Here is a 15,703-nt window from a genome sequence, read left to right as displayed (position 1 = left end):
TTTTAATGTTGCTGTGGGACAATGTGAGATGCACCTATTAACTTAAATATTAAAATATTATCATTACTATAGTGGAACAACAAAACACAATAGATGGTTTAGAACTTTTAATAATTATTGCACAGACCACAACTGGCCAACAAATAAGTCTAAAAATAAATTATCATCATCATCATTTCTCTTCATCCCCTATGGGACATAAGGCTTCAATGAGCACTCTCCATTGTATTGGGTCCCTGGCAGCATGTTGGGCCTCTCCCCATGACAGGTTAATCTGTTCCAGCTCTTGTGTCACAGTTCTGCGCCAGGTGGTTTTGGGTCTCCCTGGTTTTCTTTTACCAGGTGGTGTCCATCTTAGGGCAACTTTTGTGATGCTGTCCTGCTCCATCCTTAACACGTGTCCTAGCCATCTCAAGCGTCTTCGTGTAATCTCCTTGGTGATACTCCAGCTTCCCGTTTTCTTGTACAATTCATTGTTTGAGATCTTATTAGGCCAAAATATCTGGCATATTCGTCGGAGGCATCCATTATGGAACACTTCCATTCTCCTCATGTCAGTTTTGATAACTGGCCAGCTCTCTGAACCGTACAGCAGAACAGACTTTACATTACAGTTATATAGGATCATCTTCGTTTTAAGGCTGTATTGTTTTGATCTCCATATAGAGCGGAGTTGGGAGAAGGCACCCTGAGCCTTTCCGAGCCTTGCTTTAATATCTTTAGATGCCCCACTGTCCTTACTGATGAGACTGCCCAGATAGGTGAAATTTTCCACAAACTCAAGTGGTTCCTCATTAACAAGGATGGGTGCTGTGGGGATGGAGTTGACACACATCACTTGTGTTTTGGAGGTGTTAATACTGAGCCCAACTTGTCTGGCAAAGTTGTTCAGCCTATCAGTTTTAGCCTGCATGTTGTACTGGTTGGTTGATAGGAGAGCAAGATCGTCAGCGAAGTCAAGATCTTCCAGCTGGGAGAGCAGAGTCCACTGGATGCCTCTGGATCTGTCTGCTATGGTGTTGGTTGTGATCCAGTCTATGGCGACCAGGAAGAGGATAGGGGAGATGATGCACCCTTGTCTCACTCCGGACTGCACAGGAAACCACTCAGAGAGGTGATTTCCCATAATGACACTACACTTAAAATGTTCATAGAATGTTTTTATGATTGAGATGATCTTTGATGGTATTCCATAGGATTGCAAAATAAAAATAAATTATGCTTCTTAAGAAATGTACCAAAAATAAATAAATAGTAATAAAAAATATACACATACACTCTTTGTAGTACAAATTAAAAATATAAAACACACACACACACACACCTTTACAACTGGTAGACATACTGTATAGTCTATTTGAAGAATTTTCTTCCTCACAAAAGTAAACCGTTTAACAAAAAGTGTTCTCAATATAATACTGAACAATTTACCAACATAAATAATAATAATAAAATATAATATTTTTGGGTTTTATTTTTATAACCTACAGAGAACGTCATCATCAAAGGTTAAGCCAAATTCTAGCCGTGTTTGCCGCACGTGTTCACAACCGGTCAAACAAAGATGCTTTCTTTGAACGTTCCCTGCAGGTTATTTTGGAGTTTTATTTTATAACCATGTAAACTAATTAAAACGTTGCAGATGATACCAATATGCTACAGAGATTATTCTAATGCTGAAATGTGTAATTTATAAACAAACTATATTATGTTCGGACACATTCATAATATGCGCACTGTCCAGCGCTCGTGGCGTTCGCCTCGCCTTTGTCCAGTCCGGCGCCTCATAAACACACAAACTTTTGCAGGTCCTATATGGCTGAGAGAGAGCGAGCCTACTCAGATGAAAACCACTTCAGTAAGCTCAATTACAGTAATGCCACATTTTAATATCAATAACGGTAACAGCGTTGTAATGGAGGAAACAGTAACAGTAATTAGTTTGATTATTCGCTACTGAAAAAAAATAACGCCGTTGGTAACGCCTTTTATTTATAACGCCGTTATTCCCATCACTGATGGTCACATGACAATAAGGGCCCTATTTTAATGATCTAAGCACATGGTCTAAAGCGCACGACGCAAGTGCACTTAGGTTGTGTCCAAATCAACTTTTGCTAGTTTAACGACAGGAAAAATGGTCGGCATGCCCAGTGCATGGTCTAAAAGGGTTGTCCCTATATCTTAATGAGTAATGGGTGTGTTTTGGGCGTAACGTGCAATAAATCAATCCGACTCTTATCTCCCATTCCCTTTAAAAGCCAGTTGCGCTCACGCCTTGGTGAATTCGCTAATTTACATGGCGGAATTTGCAAGCGGAAAGACTGATTGCGTCTCCAGAGAGCAAACAGATCTGCTCGTGCGCGATGTTAAAGCCATGAGCGCACAAATGGGCACAAATGCATTTGCTATTTAAACAACATGGCGCAGGACATGAAAATGATAACTGCGTCAGGCTGAAACTAGCAAAGAACACTTACGTCGCACCTGGTGCCGCATTGAGCCGGGTGTAGGATAGGGCCCTAAAAGTGTACGGTTACCAAGATAAAGGGGGTGGGTCAACTTACCCATGGGCTCATCTTGCCCTAATCTCCTCTCCATCTATTTAATTCCTTTTTCCGATAAAAACCTCTTTAAAAAAGTTTTTTTCCGGTAGACCTGTTATCTGAATAGACTGCATACCACAAGATTTTAACCAGCGTGTGTTTTAGGGTGTTCAAAAACCCATACTTCCATGTTACCGATACTATTTCTGCAGTGTGCATAGTGTGGACACTCACAGTATGCAACGTTTCTGGACTATCCAAACGGAATACTACATTTGCCAATGAGTGGTGAACAATAGCACAATTCAAATTGACCTTCCATTTCTTTTTTTAACTCATGATTTGATTGGAGATCATGAGTAGAGACATTTGTACACAGAATAATAAAAATAAACATATTAGATAGTTCACCCCCTATTTTGTGATCATTTACATAGCCTCATATCGTTCCAACTATGAATGACCACCTAGGTTACGACTGTAACCTCGGTTCCCTGAAGAGGGAACAAGCGTTGCATTGAGATCGACGCTATGGGGAACGCTTTGCGTGATGATGTCTTGTAAAGGACATGTAAAGCACATGTAAAATCAGTCCAATGGTGTGGCGGAACGTCAGATGTGGGTGACGTCACGAACCAGGAAGCTATAAAGCCTGCTCGAAAACAGAGAGCGTCAGCTTCGTACAGTCTGAAGTAGTCGCTGACAGGCATGAAGGAGATATGGCAAGGTGACGCAATGCTCGTTCCCTCTTCAGGGAACCGAGGTTACAGTCGTAACCTAGGCGTTCCCTTTCAAGGGAACTCGTGTTGCGTCGAGATTGACGCTATAGGGGAACGTCTATACCAACGCCACCATAGCTACGAATGTCTGTCCTGTGTGAAATTGAGTGAGCAGCACTAGGAAGACAACACCTGAGACCCTGGTGTAGAGTCCAAGTCCAGAGAGTAAAATCTGACGAAAGTGTGCGGTGAGGACCAGCCTGCCGAATCACAAACGTCCTGACTTGGAGGCCATACTCCTTGTAGAGTGAGACCGGACAGCCATAGGGGAAGGCTGTCCGGCCGACTCATAAGCAAGTGAAATAGCCTCAACCACCCACTTGCTCATTCTTTGCTTAGATGCAGGGGACCCCTTATTTGGGGACCCAAAACACACAAACAGTTGATCAGTTTTACGCCACAGGGCAGCTCTGTGGACATAAGCATCTAACGCCCACACTGGGCAGAGCAAATTATTTCTTTCCTGGTCCGCATTCTGAAAGGGAGGAGGACAAAAGGCCTGCCGAATAATAGGTCTGACCACATTAGTGGGGACCTTGGGGATATAACCTGGTCTAGGATGCAGGAATGCTTTGACCATACCAGGTGTGAATTCCAAGCATGAGGGAGCAACCGACAATGCTTGTAAATCCCCTATTCTCTTAAGAGAAGAAATAGCGAGGAGGAAAAGAGCTTTCAGCGTCAAGAATTTAACGGGAACCTCCTCTATAGGCTCGAAAGGGGCCAGGGAAAGGCCTTGGAGAGCAATAGCCAAATCCCTAGTGGGCACCCTGGAACGAGCTGCAGGCCTCAGCCTCAACGTGCCACGGAGGAAACGAGATACCAGAGGGTCCTTCCCCAAAGACATTCCACCCAAAGGAATGTGGTAAGCACCTATGGCCGCCACATAAACCTTTAAGGTGGACGGGGTTAGACCTGCAGTGAACCACTCCTGCAGGAACTCCAGCACTGTACTGACTGGGCAGTTAACTGGGTCCTACCGGCGGTCACTACACCATGAAGTGAATACTCTCCACTTCAGGGCATAAAGTTTCCTCGTGGAGGGAGCTCTGGAATGTAGAATGGTCTCTACAACCTCAGTTGAGAGACCTGACCTTATGAGCTGGGCCCCCTCAGAGGCCAAGCCCACAGGTTCCACAGTTCTGGTCGGGGGTGAAATATCGAGCCCTCCGCTTGGGACAGAAGGTCCCTCCTGACGGGTTGCTCCAGAGGAGGCCCATCGAGGAGAGACACGAGATCGGGGAACCATACTCTGCCCGGCCAGCGCGGGGCTACAAGAAGTAGGTGAACCCGGTCCCTGCGAACTCTCTCCAGAACTCCCGGGAGCAGAGTGATTGGGGGAAAAGCATATAGACATAGCCTCAGCCACGTCTGTACCATAGGGTCCAGCCCTAGAGGAGCTGGATGCGTGAGGGAGAAGCAAAGTGGACAGTGGGACATCTCTTGAGATGCAAACAGATCCACTTGTGCTTGGCCAAACACCCTCCATATCTGCGCCACCACCTCAGGGTGGAGCCTCCATTCCCCGGGCCTCAGCCCCTGTCTCGACAGAATGTCTGCTCCTAAGTTCTGGGCCCCAGGGATGTAAGCTGCTCTGAGCGACAACATCTTCTCCTGGGACCACAAGAGGATATGGCGTGCCAGTTTGCATAATGGGCGTGAGCGCAAACCCCCTTGATGATTTATATAGGCGACTACCGATGTGTTGCAAGAACATGGTATCCCCTGAGATCTGTGAGCAAGCTCCTTAGAGCCAGAAAAACAGCCAACATCTCCAGGCGATTGACGTGCCAGGAACGATGATGGTCGTTCCACAGACCTTGAGTTGAGCGACCCTCTAGAATTGCTCCCCAACCCGTGAGGGAAGCATCCGTCGTTAGCATCTTGCGACGACAAGGAGCTCCCAGGACGGGGCCTTGGGACAGGAACCATGGTTTCTTCCACATAACCAGGGCACGTAAGCGTCGCCGCGTGACCCTGATTGTGCGAAACAGGTTGCCCCTCGGGGAAAACCCCCTGGTCCTGGGCCATCACTGCAGGGCCCTCATGTGCAGTAGTCCAAAAGGTATCACATTGGAAGCTGCTGCCATGAGGCCCAACAGTCTCTGGAACTGTTTGACAGTGAGTGACTGAACTAGCTTTATACTTTTCACAGCTGCAAGGATGGACTCTATACGTGGCGGTGACAGGCGCGCCTGCATCGACACTGAATCCCAAACCACGCCTAGAAAAGTGGTCCTCTGAAGTGGAGAAGGCACACTCTTTTTGGCGTTTAGACATAAATCCAACTCTTTCATATGGGCGAGAACGACATCTCGATGCCGAACCGCCATCTGATGTGACTGAGCTAGAATCAACCAATCGTCGATGTAGTTCATAATGCGAATACCCTGAAGGTGCAGGGGTGCCAGAGCTGCATCCACGCATTTGGTGAAAGTGTGGGGTGATAAAGCTAGGCCGAATGGAAGAACTCGATATTGGTAAACTTTGCCCCCGAAATCAAACCTCAGGAACTTCCTGTGACATGGACGGATGGAAATATGGAAATATGCGTCCTTGAGATCTATCGTGACAAACCAGTCCTCGGACCTGATCTGTGGCACGATCTGCCTCAGTGTTAACATTTTCAACTTGAGTTGCATGATGGACTAATTTAGAACTCGAAGATCCAGAATGGGACGCAATCCCCCGTCCTTTTTTGGAACTATGAAGTACCGACTGTAAAACCCGGTTTCCCTGTTGGAGGGAGGTACATATTCTATGGCCCCTTTCTCTAACAGAGTGTTCACTTCTTGTTCCATAACCAGAACCTGCTCGGGGTCCACCACTGTGGGTAGGACCCCCATAAACCGAGGTGGGCGAGACCCAAACTGTATTTGATACCCTTTTTCTACGGTCTGCAGGACCCAACGAGAAACATTTGGCAGTAGCTTCCATGCTGTCAAAGATTCTACTAGAAGTACCAGTCTCTCGAGACCGGAGACCGCTGCACCCTGAAGCACCGGAGGTGGCAGGGTTGGCAGAACAGTCCCCTGAGGGCACCAAAGGGAGACGGGCACCGTAAAAAGAGGTGTTGACCGCTCTGCTTTGGGGGGGACTGCCCTCACTGGCCTGAGCCCTCGGGCGTCAGGACCTTTTCCCCGCAGCCTTCTTGGCAATAATAACGGTCCGCAGATCCGTTTTACCCCTCTAAGGCTGGGGTTGAGAGCACCCTCCGTGTCCCCGTGATCAGGGACGGACTGGGGTTAAAAAACAGCCCTGGACTTCGCCCAAATAGGCCCATCATCTGGCCATTCGCCCCTAGCCGTGTGCGACAGACTTTAGCCAGGATGTCCTGATACTATGCCACAATACTGTAGTCTATCAGACAAAGTATTCACAGCGAATAACATCTCAAAACCAATGATGATAATTGGGGTTGTGTTTATTAATGAAGCCTCAGCCTTCAAATAAAGACAAAAAAAATGTACAATGCCATAAAATACAAATAATGAAATGTCACTGCAGGCTACAGAAACCCCAAATTACACAAACTTTTAATTATAAAACCTATAGTTATATACCAGGGGTCTCCAACCTTTTTGTGTGCGAGGGCTACCTCAAGGGATAAAATAATCTAGAAAGGATTTTTGTTTGTTATACTCAAATATTTATTATACATATAACATGGTGGTGCTTTTTTACTTTTCACCATCATATGCGAAATAATAAAATATCTTGATATTCTGGTTCAGACTTACAAGCATAAAAATAAAAAATAAAAAAAAATCCTGAAAAATTATGAAAATATTTATTGATTTTTTTGTTTATTTTCTATAAACCTATTGTATGTGTTATCAAAAACAGTAGCCCAAACATTTAGTATAAATATAAATGCAAAAATAAATAAATAAACTGCCATAACTTCTTAAAAACATTAGCCTACTGCATTACATTTAATACACATGACTATATTAATATAACAGCATTTTTAATATGAATCTATACAGGCACATTTCTGCCACAAAAATGTTTGTTTTACTACAGTCAATATGTTGAGAATATTAGCGCTGTTTCAGCTGGCTTTTAACAAGCTTAAATCACATAGTCATCTGTGGGTTTATAATAGAGATAGAGAATTCTGCGCTGAATTTAAATGCTTCTCAGTGGATCGTGCATCTCTGTGTAATAATGTTCGCCTGATCGAGATCAGCTTTTGTCCGCGATCGCTGTTTTTTGGGCCGAGCTGATAATGCTCTGCTGCTCATATCAAACAAGTTTTGTTCCGCTTTTTGAGCGTTTGCCATTTGATGTTTCTCATATGCAACGCAAATGACAGCGTATAATCAAAGAGAGTTGGGTAATTTTGTAGAGGCAAAAGTGCAAATTGAAATGTTTAGTTGAAAAGGTCGGAGCCCCGATTTACAGTGGATCGGCAAGTTGGGGATATTTATAGAATGTGTTTAGCGAGCAACTCACAGGCACCACATTGGAGACCACTGCTATACTATAACTTAACTATTCAAATATAATGTAAGCAAATTTAAAAGTGCAGTAAAGGTAATCCTTATAAAACTAACTTTGGCTAGTAGGCCGACTCTTCTTCCTCAGCTGTTTTTTTCCGTTCTGGACTTTTCCCGAACGCACAGATTGTCAGTCCGTCCCTGCCCGTGATTTCTGTGGGGGAGCACGGGAGGCAACGCTCTGCTTCTGAGTAGCACGATGGGAAGACCTCGTTTTGGAAGATTGAGGCTGCTCCCGCTCAGCAGCCTCAAGATGAGAACGATGGGGGAGGAGCTTCTGAAAGGTGGCTGCCTGTTTAGATGACTCTTGAAACAGAGTGGACTCCAGAAGTGGAAAGAGGAGCATCCATCAGAAAATGTTTCTCTTTCTCCTTAATATTGCTGAGGTTGAGCCACAAATGCCTCTCAGTGGCCACCAGGGCTGCCATAGAACGGCCGATAGATTTGACCATCTCCTTGGTGGCCCTGAGAGAAAGATCTGTGGCTCGAAATAATTCACACACACAACCTCAGGTCCAATACCCCCATTCTCATCCAAATCTCCCAATAATTCTGCCTGATAAGCTTGTAAAAGCGACATAGTGTGGAGACAAGCCGCAGCTTGACCAGCAGCAGAATAAGCTTTGCCCACCAGCGAAGATGTTGTTCTGACTGGCTTGGTGGGCAATACCGGGAACCTTTAGGGAAGATGCCGTTGCTGGAGAGAGATAGCTCACAAGCGTCTCCTTCACCTTCAGCATCTCCCCATAACCATGCTCTCTATAGTTGGATATAGATGAAAAGTTGGACGTTTGTGAACTAAGCACTCTATATGAAACTGGTTTCTCGGCCAGAAAACGGAAGGCTCCGGCGTTGAGGTTGTGATCTCGTGGGCAGGAAGTGTTCGTCGAGCTTGCTTTCCGAACGAACGTCCTGCTTATCAGCTGGCCACTCAATACTAAGTCTTTCGACTGCTCTGGTCACTACCTCAATTAGCTCTTCAAAAGCATGAGACTGAGGTGGCGAGTCCTCAGAATCAGCATCAGAATCAGCTCCTCAGAACTGGATAGTTGCAATATTGGTGCATCCATCAGGGCGGAAGGAACCGCGTGCTTCCAAACCCTGAGTAGAGGCACTGGATCTATCAGGTGAAGGCTGAGATAAGGCAGGGCCCGTCTCAAACCCCTCTGATAGATCCATTTGCGAACCCCAGGTCTGCAATCGACACTGTGCCTCGGCAGCAGCGGGACCAGAGCCCTGGGGAACGCAAGCCTGAGCGCCCTCACGGAAGAACGCCAGGCGGGATCGAAGCGTACACAATGGATTTCATTGTGTGTCAATTCACACAAGGAGAGGCGCCCACCAGGATTCCCCAGTTCACTGGTGGGCTTTGACTTTTAAAGGGGCACTTTATGGCAAAGTGCCCAGACTTCCAACAGTACAGACAAAGCCCTCGAAACAGGCGATCTTGTTTCTCCTGAGGTGTGAGGCGGAGACGCCCCAACTGCATGGGCTCGGGGTCTGTGGGAGTAGGTGATGACTGGAGAGAGGTGCTCTCTCCCCACCTCCAAGATGGGCGACCAGTTCGACGCTGGCGCCGACGAAGGATCCACCCTTCTATATGAAGGGCCAGTTCGACCAAGGAATCCATGTCATGAGGCAGCTCATGGGTGGCAATTTCATCCTGGATGTTGTCATCCAGCCCCTCAAGAAACCTGGAGCGCAGGGCCCACTCATTCCAGTCGCAGGAGGCCGCCAAGGTTTGGAACTGGATAGCGTAATCTGTGACAGAGTGACTTTCCAGCGAGAGCCGCACCAGCCTGGAAGCCGCCTCATCTCCCCTTGCTGATCGGTCAAATTGTTTGATCATCTCCTCACGGAAATCTTCAAAATAGTGACAAAAGGGTGCTTGTGCATTCCAGACAGCAATACCCCACTCTCGAGCCTTACCAGTGAGTAGAGTTAGGACATAAGCCACCCTGGAATCCTCGGTGGCGTAACAGCGGGGCTGCAGTGCGAACACCAGAGAGCACTGTGACAGAAATGCCCGACAGGAGTTAGGGTCCCCGTCATAAGGTGGTGGGCTGTTGGCATGAGGTTCGGGCTCGTGGTGGGGAGAAGATTGGACAGGAGGACAGACTAGTCTGGACCCTGGGACTCCTTGCTGGGACTCCTCAATACGGGCATTGAGTTCGGCCATCTGGGCTGTCAGGAGTTCAAACTCCCGCGAGGTGGGGGTAAGCTGGGTGACTTGTTGGCCTAAGAGAGCGCTTTGCTGGGCATGCAATGTCCAAACCTGGTCTGTGCCTGCGGAATCCATAGTGGCCAGATTGTTCTGTTAGGGATCAGGAAGAGATTCAGTTGCAGGCACAACAAAACTCAGTTTATTACTGGAAACAGCACACAACTGTGCCAAAGCAGTCAACAAAATAAATAATATAATCCAGCAGGGGGCACAGGCAGCTCTATCCCAGGCAGCCTTCAGCAGAATGGGAGGAACAGACCACAAAATGGATCGCGGCACCCGGGTGGGCGGGGCTATACATCAAGCGGAGAGATCACTGGTGGGTGAAGAATGGAGGTCGGGGCAAGAGAGGCCGAGTCCAGGGAACAGGAAGCAAGCCAGGCAGAGGTGGAAGGCGAAAGCAGTCTGGACAGCAGAGAAAGAGCAAAAAAAAAACTAAAAGAAACAAAAACTGGCAATGGAGCCTAAAATGGACACAAAACACAATCCTAACTTGACAAAACAGGACATTTAGGATGACCAGAGCGCTGGGTAAGCATACACAACAATCTGGCACAAGACAGCGAACACTGGAGGAATAAATAGGGGGATAATGAGGAAATCTAATCAGTGACAGGTGAGAGCGGTGAGTTATAATGGTGATAGGATAACAAGGGGGTGGGGAGAACGCCACAATGACAACAGAGCACATGGTGAGCTGTCAAAACACCATGCACCTCAAAACAACACACAGACAAAGACACGAGAGACAACAGAACAGGGCAGATCAAACCTAAGACATGACACAGGGAAGTCATAGGCAAATAAAACCAAGTGTATATACAGTGAATAATATGCAAAACAGTATATTTTTTGTATATTTAACATATATCATTGGTTCTTGTTTGTTTGGAAAAAAATGTTCAGGGCATTTGACAAAACAGCTCCTTCCAGGACCATAATGGAAAATGTATTTTAAGTAAAGTCAAGTTCATTCGCACTTTTCACAATATAAATTGTTAAAAAATAAAATAAAATAAATAAAATAAAATAAAAATTCCCTTAATGCCCCCCCTGTGAGCAACCCAAAGGCGAATGTGTTGAGGAAAAAAATCTTCATAGGGTGATTAGGTAGCAGCGTGAGGTAAAATAAATACCAATGCTAATTTCCTTCCACTGAACTGATGCCACTGAGAGCTAAGCCTTATATTTAAGTAAACATAATATGTATTTGCTGATTATTCCACTACAAGACTGCAGGAAATGATTCATTATGGATTCCCTGCACAGTTCTCTATATCGTCTCTATAGTGATATTTTAATAGATGCTCTAATTTTATCAATTAAGGATCAACATGGCTGAGCAGTGGGTATTAGAATATCGATCTTGACATTTCACAAAGCAAAGACATGATACTTTGATAAATCACACATACTATTTCATCATAGGAGGAGGTCAGTCCCACTTATCTTACCATATATTTGCCTTTATATTGACTGCTCTCTATTGACTTGAAGAGTGAGCTGCTAAATGTCTTTGGAAATGAAATGCACTGTTAAATCCAATGGACTGTCAAATACTTTCCTGTTGTAGGAACAAAGGGGGAAATATTTTTGTTCTTTCTCATCCTCTGTCTCTCCTTTCATTGAAAAATAAACGTCAGTCTAGGCGTCTAGAGTCAGACAGTGTGAATAATGAAATTCTTGGGCAGGAATGTCTGGGCAAAGAGGAACTACACATTCACACAACACAGTATACATAATGTGTATGAGCACAGTCTCTCTCTCAGTCTCTCTCTCTCGAAATGCCATGTAACTTATAATTACTGCACACAATTGGCTAAGTGTTTAGCTCTCAGCAGCTGACATCAATCCCAATGTATTGTTTGTTATCCTGCTAAAATGACACTGTTGTTAAGAGCAAGTGTTATCAGCCCAGTTAAACAGACCTTATCCTACAGTTTTTTTGTTTTTGTTTCCAAACTGCTTAGACACTAAAAGTGGAACTTGAGGCTCACTCAGTGAAACCATTCACTCATGTACCGAATCGTCAGACCAAGTCTACACAACTACAAGCACATTACGTTCTTTACACTCGGTTTGCTATTGTAAAACAAACTTTTTGCAAAAAAAAAAGTTCTCTAGTTCTCTACATTACACACATGATTCAAACAGCTCTTTTGTTTCATTTGGGAATTACTGCCACTTAAATGGCACATTAATTTACTGATGACCAATGATCATGTGTGAAAACACTGATACATAAATTGATCACTTAGAAATCAAAACTTAGTGTTTTGAGAAATAAATAATTTTTATCGCCTTGAATTTCTGTTTTTATATTGTAAATATAGGCCTATATATAGACTATATATATATTTATATGTACACACACACACACACACACACACACACACACACACACACTGTGTAAAGCAGCTCTAACAAGCCAGTAGTGTCATTATTCAGCTCAAGTCAGTTTATTATTTATTTAGTTTAGTTCCATAACTATGTAAAAATTCATCAGTTGTGCATATATACTGTGTATACAGTGTATTTGTGCTTATACATGTATGTGTGACAAACTCCTGTACACTCACTTCACACTAAACAAGCAAAATACACAAGATAGTAGTGTTTTACATTTTTCTGTGTGTAGTTTGGTGTGTATGTGGCTAATCATTTGATGTTTGTGTGTAGAGCTACTACTCAAAATACCATTTATGGAAGAGTTACTATAAAATAGTTTTGAATTAAGTGTTTGCTTTTGGAAGAGATGTCTGATGTTTTGCATTTTGCGCGTGTGCGTGTAGAGTTTCAAGAAATGGAGCCATAGTTTCAGAAATTGTGTGCAAGCAAAAAAAAAAAAAAAAAAAAAACTAACATTATATACATACAGAAAGATGTTGTCCAATTTTTTTCTTTTTTATTGTTTAATCTAAAATGTATATTGTTAAAAATATATATTTTGTAACAATAATACACTAAGTTTGGGGGCAGTTATTTGTTTGTTTCTTTTTGAAAAAAAAAGTTTATTCAGCAAGGATGTGTTAAATTGATAAAAAGTGATAGTAAAGATTTATATTGTTAGAAAAGATTATTAAAAAATATTTTCTAAACAAATACTGAAAAATATTTTAAAAACTGAGCAGACACAGACACGTAAATTCTCAGTTTTTTAAATTCTGAATGTTTGGCAAGGGGGTCATGGTCAGCACATCCTGCACACAGTCTCTGCCCTGCCAAGCAGACAACCACTTTGGATCAAAGCATGGCACTGCCAATCTGCCAGCCAAATGCTATTGCTTCCAAATGTTGTTAGAGCCAAGATGGAGACCTTGTGGTCAGGCAGCAAATGCTCATTTCCACTGTAGGTGTGGTCGACCTACCAAGAAGCTCTGAAATTCTAGCGGATGTGAACATGCAGTCACGCTAGACGACTGTTGTTTGTGTTTAATCTCCAACTCAAAAGTGAAGTTACAGATCTCTCGTAGGAAGAGAACATTACTCTCTGATAGACATCAAATGTGAATAAACCGAGATCAAATGGACACATTGTCTCAATCTGTACACAAATTAGCTAAGAATGAAGTCCAAAAAAAAAAAAAAAAAACAACCTTTGGACCTATTTTTATTTTCCATTTTAGGAGAAGTTTAATTTGACACTAATGAACTCATTTAGTCTCAGGAGCAATAAAGAGCAACCTCTTGAGGAAATTTACCTTTGGGCATTTTTGTCAGCAAAATTTTGTATCATGTTATTAAGGATATCATTACCTTATGCAGATGTTATAAAACCAAAAGTCAAGCTTTGCAAGAAGCAGATTTATACCTTTTCAATAACTCTTACATTTTAAAACCAGAAACTGACAAATCAATTGTGGATGTCTTTTTGCATCAGCAATCTTTGATTCTGTGAAGCAGTTCAGGGCAAACTATTATTTGCTTTTACTCTTTAACACACAGATGGACAGATTCAAAGATGGACACACACATTGGTAAATGTTTACATGCACTCACGCAGCCGAACGCATAGAGTAATGCTCATGGACACTGTAATGTCCTCTGCAAGATGCCTTTTACTGCTCCATTTAAAGTCAATTTAAGATGAAAAAGAAAGAAAAACATTGTACGCCTTTGGCAGAAATTACAGCATAAAATACACACTTTCAGACAGGACTAGTGTATGAGAGGATAAGGAGGACAACCACTTACTCTAGATCTCTGTGACTTCTCTTAAAAGCCCAACATTACAGCCAAAGCCCTTGAAAGCCTTTTAGCATACATCGAGCACAATCACAGAGGTACGCCTTACATCAGCTTTCCATCTTTATATGGAACAATATAGTACAAATTAAACTGTGTTGTCCATGCAAGAAAAGGAGATTTTTTTTTTTTTTAAATGTATATATATATATATATATAGTCAGGAAAATAAGTATTTGAACACCCTGCTATTTTGCAAGTTCTCCCACTTAGAAATCATGGAGGGGTCTGAAATTGTCATCGTAGGTGCATGTCCACTGTGAGAGACATAATCTAAAAAAAAAAATCCAGAAATCACAATGTATGATTTTTTAACTATTTATTTGTATGATACAGCTGCAAATAAGTATTTGAACACCTGAGAAAATCAATGTTAATATTTGGTACAGTAGCCTTTGTTTGCAATTACAGAGGTCAAACGTTTCCTGTAGTTTTTCACCAGGTTTGCACACACTGCAGGAGGGATTTTGGCCCACTCCTCCACACAGATCTTCTCTAGATCAGTCAGGTTTCTGGGCTGTCGCTGAGAAACACAGAGTTTGAGCTCCCTCCAAAGATTCTCTATCGGGTTTAGGTCTGGAGACTGGCTAGGCCACGCCAGAACCTTGATATGCTTCTTACAGAGCCACTCCTTGGTTATCCTGGCTGTGTGCTTCGGGTCATTGTCATGTTGGAAGACCCAGCCTCGACCCATCTTCAATGCTCTAACTGAGGGAAGGAGGTTGTTCCCCAAAATCTCGCAATACATGGCCCCGGTCATCCTCCCCTTAATACAGTGCAGTCGCCCTGTCCCATGTGCAGAAAAACACCCCCAAAGCATGATGCTACCACCCCCATGCTTCACAGTAGGGATGGTGTTCTTGGGATGGTACTCATCATTCTTCTTCCTCCAAACACGTTTAGTGGAATTATGACCAAAAAGTTCTATTTTGGTCTCATCTGACCACATGACTTTCTCCCATGACTCCTCTGGATCATCCAAATGGTCATTGGCAAACTTAAGACGGGCCTTGACATGTGCTGGTTTAAGCAGGGGAACCTTCCGTGCCATGCATGATTTCAAACCATGATGTCTTAGTGTATTACCAACAGTAACCTTGGAAACGGTGGTCCCAGCTCTTTTCAGGTCATTGACCAGCTCCTCCCGTGTAGTTCTGGGCTGATTTCTCACCTTTCTTAGGATCATTGAGACCCCACGAGGTGAGATCTTGCATGGAGCCCCAGTCCGAGGGAGATTGACAGTCATGTTTAGCTTCTTCCATTTTCTAATGATTGCTCCAACAGTGGACCTTTTTTCACCAAGCTGCTTGGCAATTTCCCCGTAGCCCTTTCCAGCCTTGTGGAGGTGTACAATTTTGTCTCTAGTGTCTTTGGACAGCTCTTTGGTCTTGGCCATGCTAGTAGTTG

This window comes from Rutilus rutilus, assembly GCF_951802725.1.
Source record: "Rutilus rutilus genome assembly, chromosome: 2".
Taxonomy (NCBI): domain Eukaryota; kingdom Metazoa; phylum Chordata; class Actinopteri; order Cypriniformes; family Leuciscidae; genus Rutilus; species Rutilus rutilus.
Note: the sequence above shows the minus strand (reverse complement) of the source record.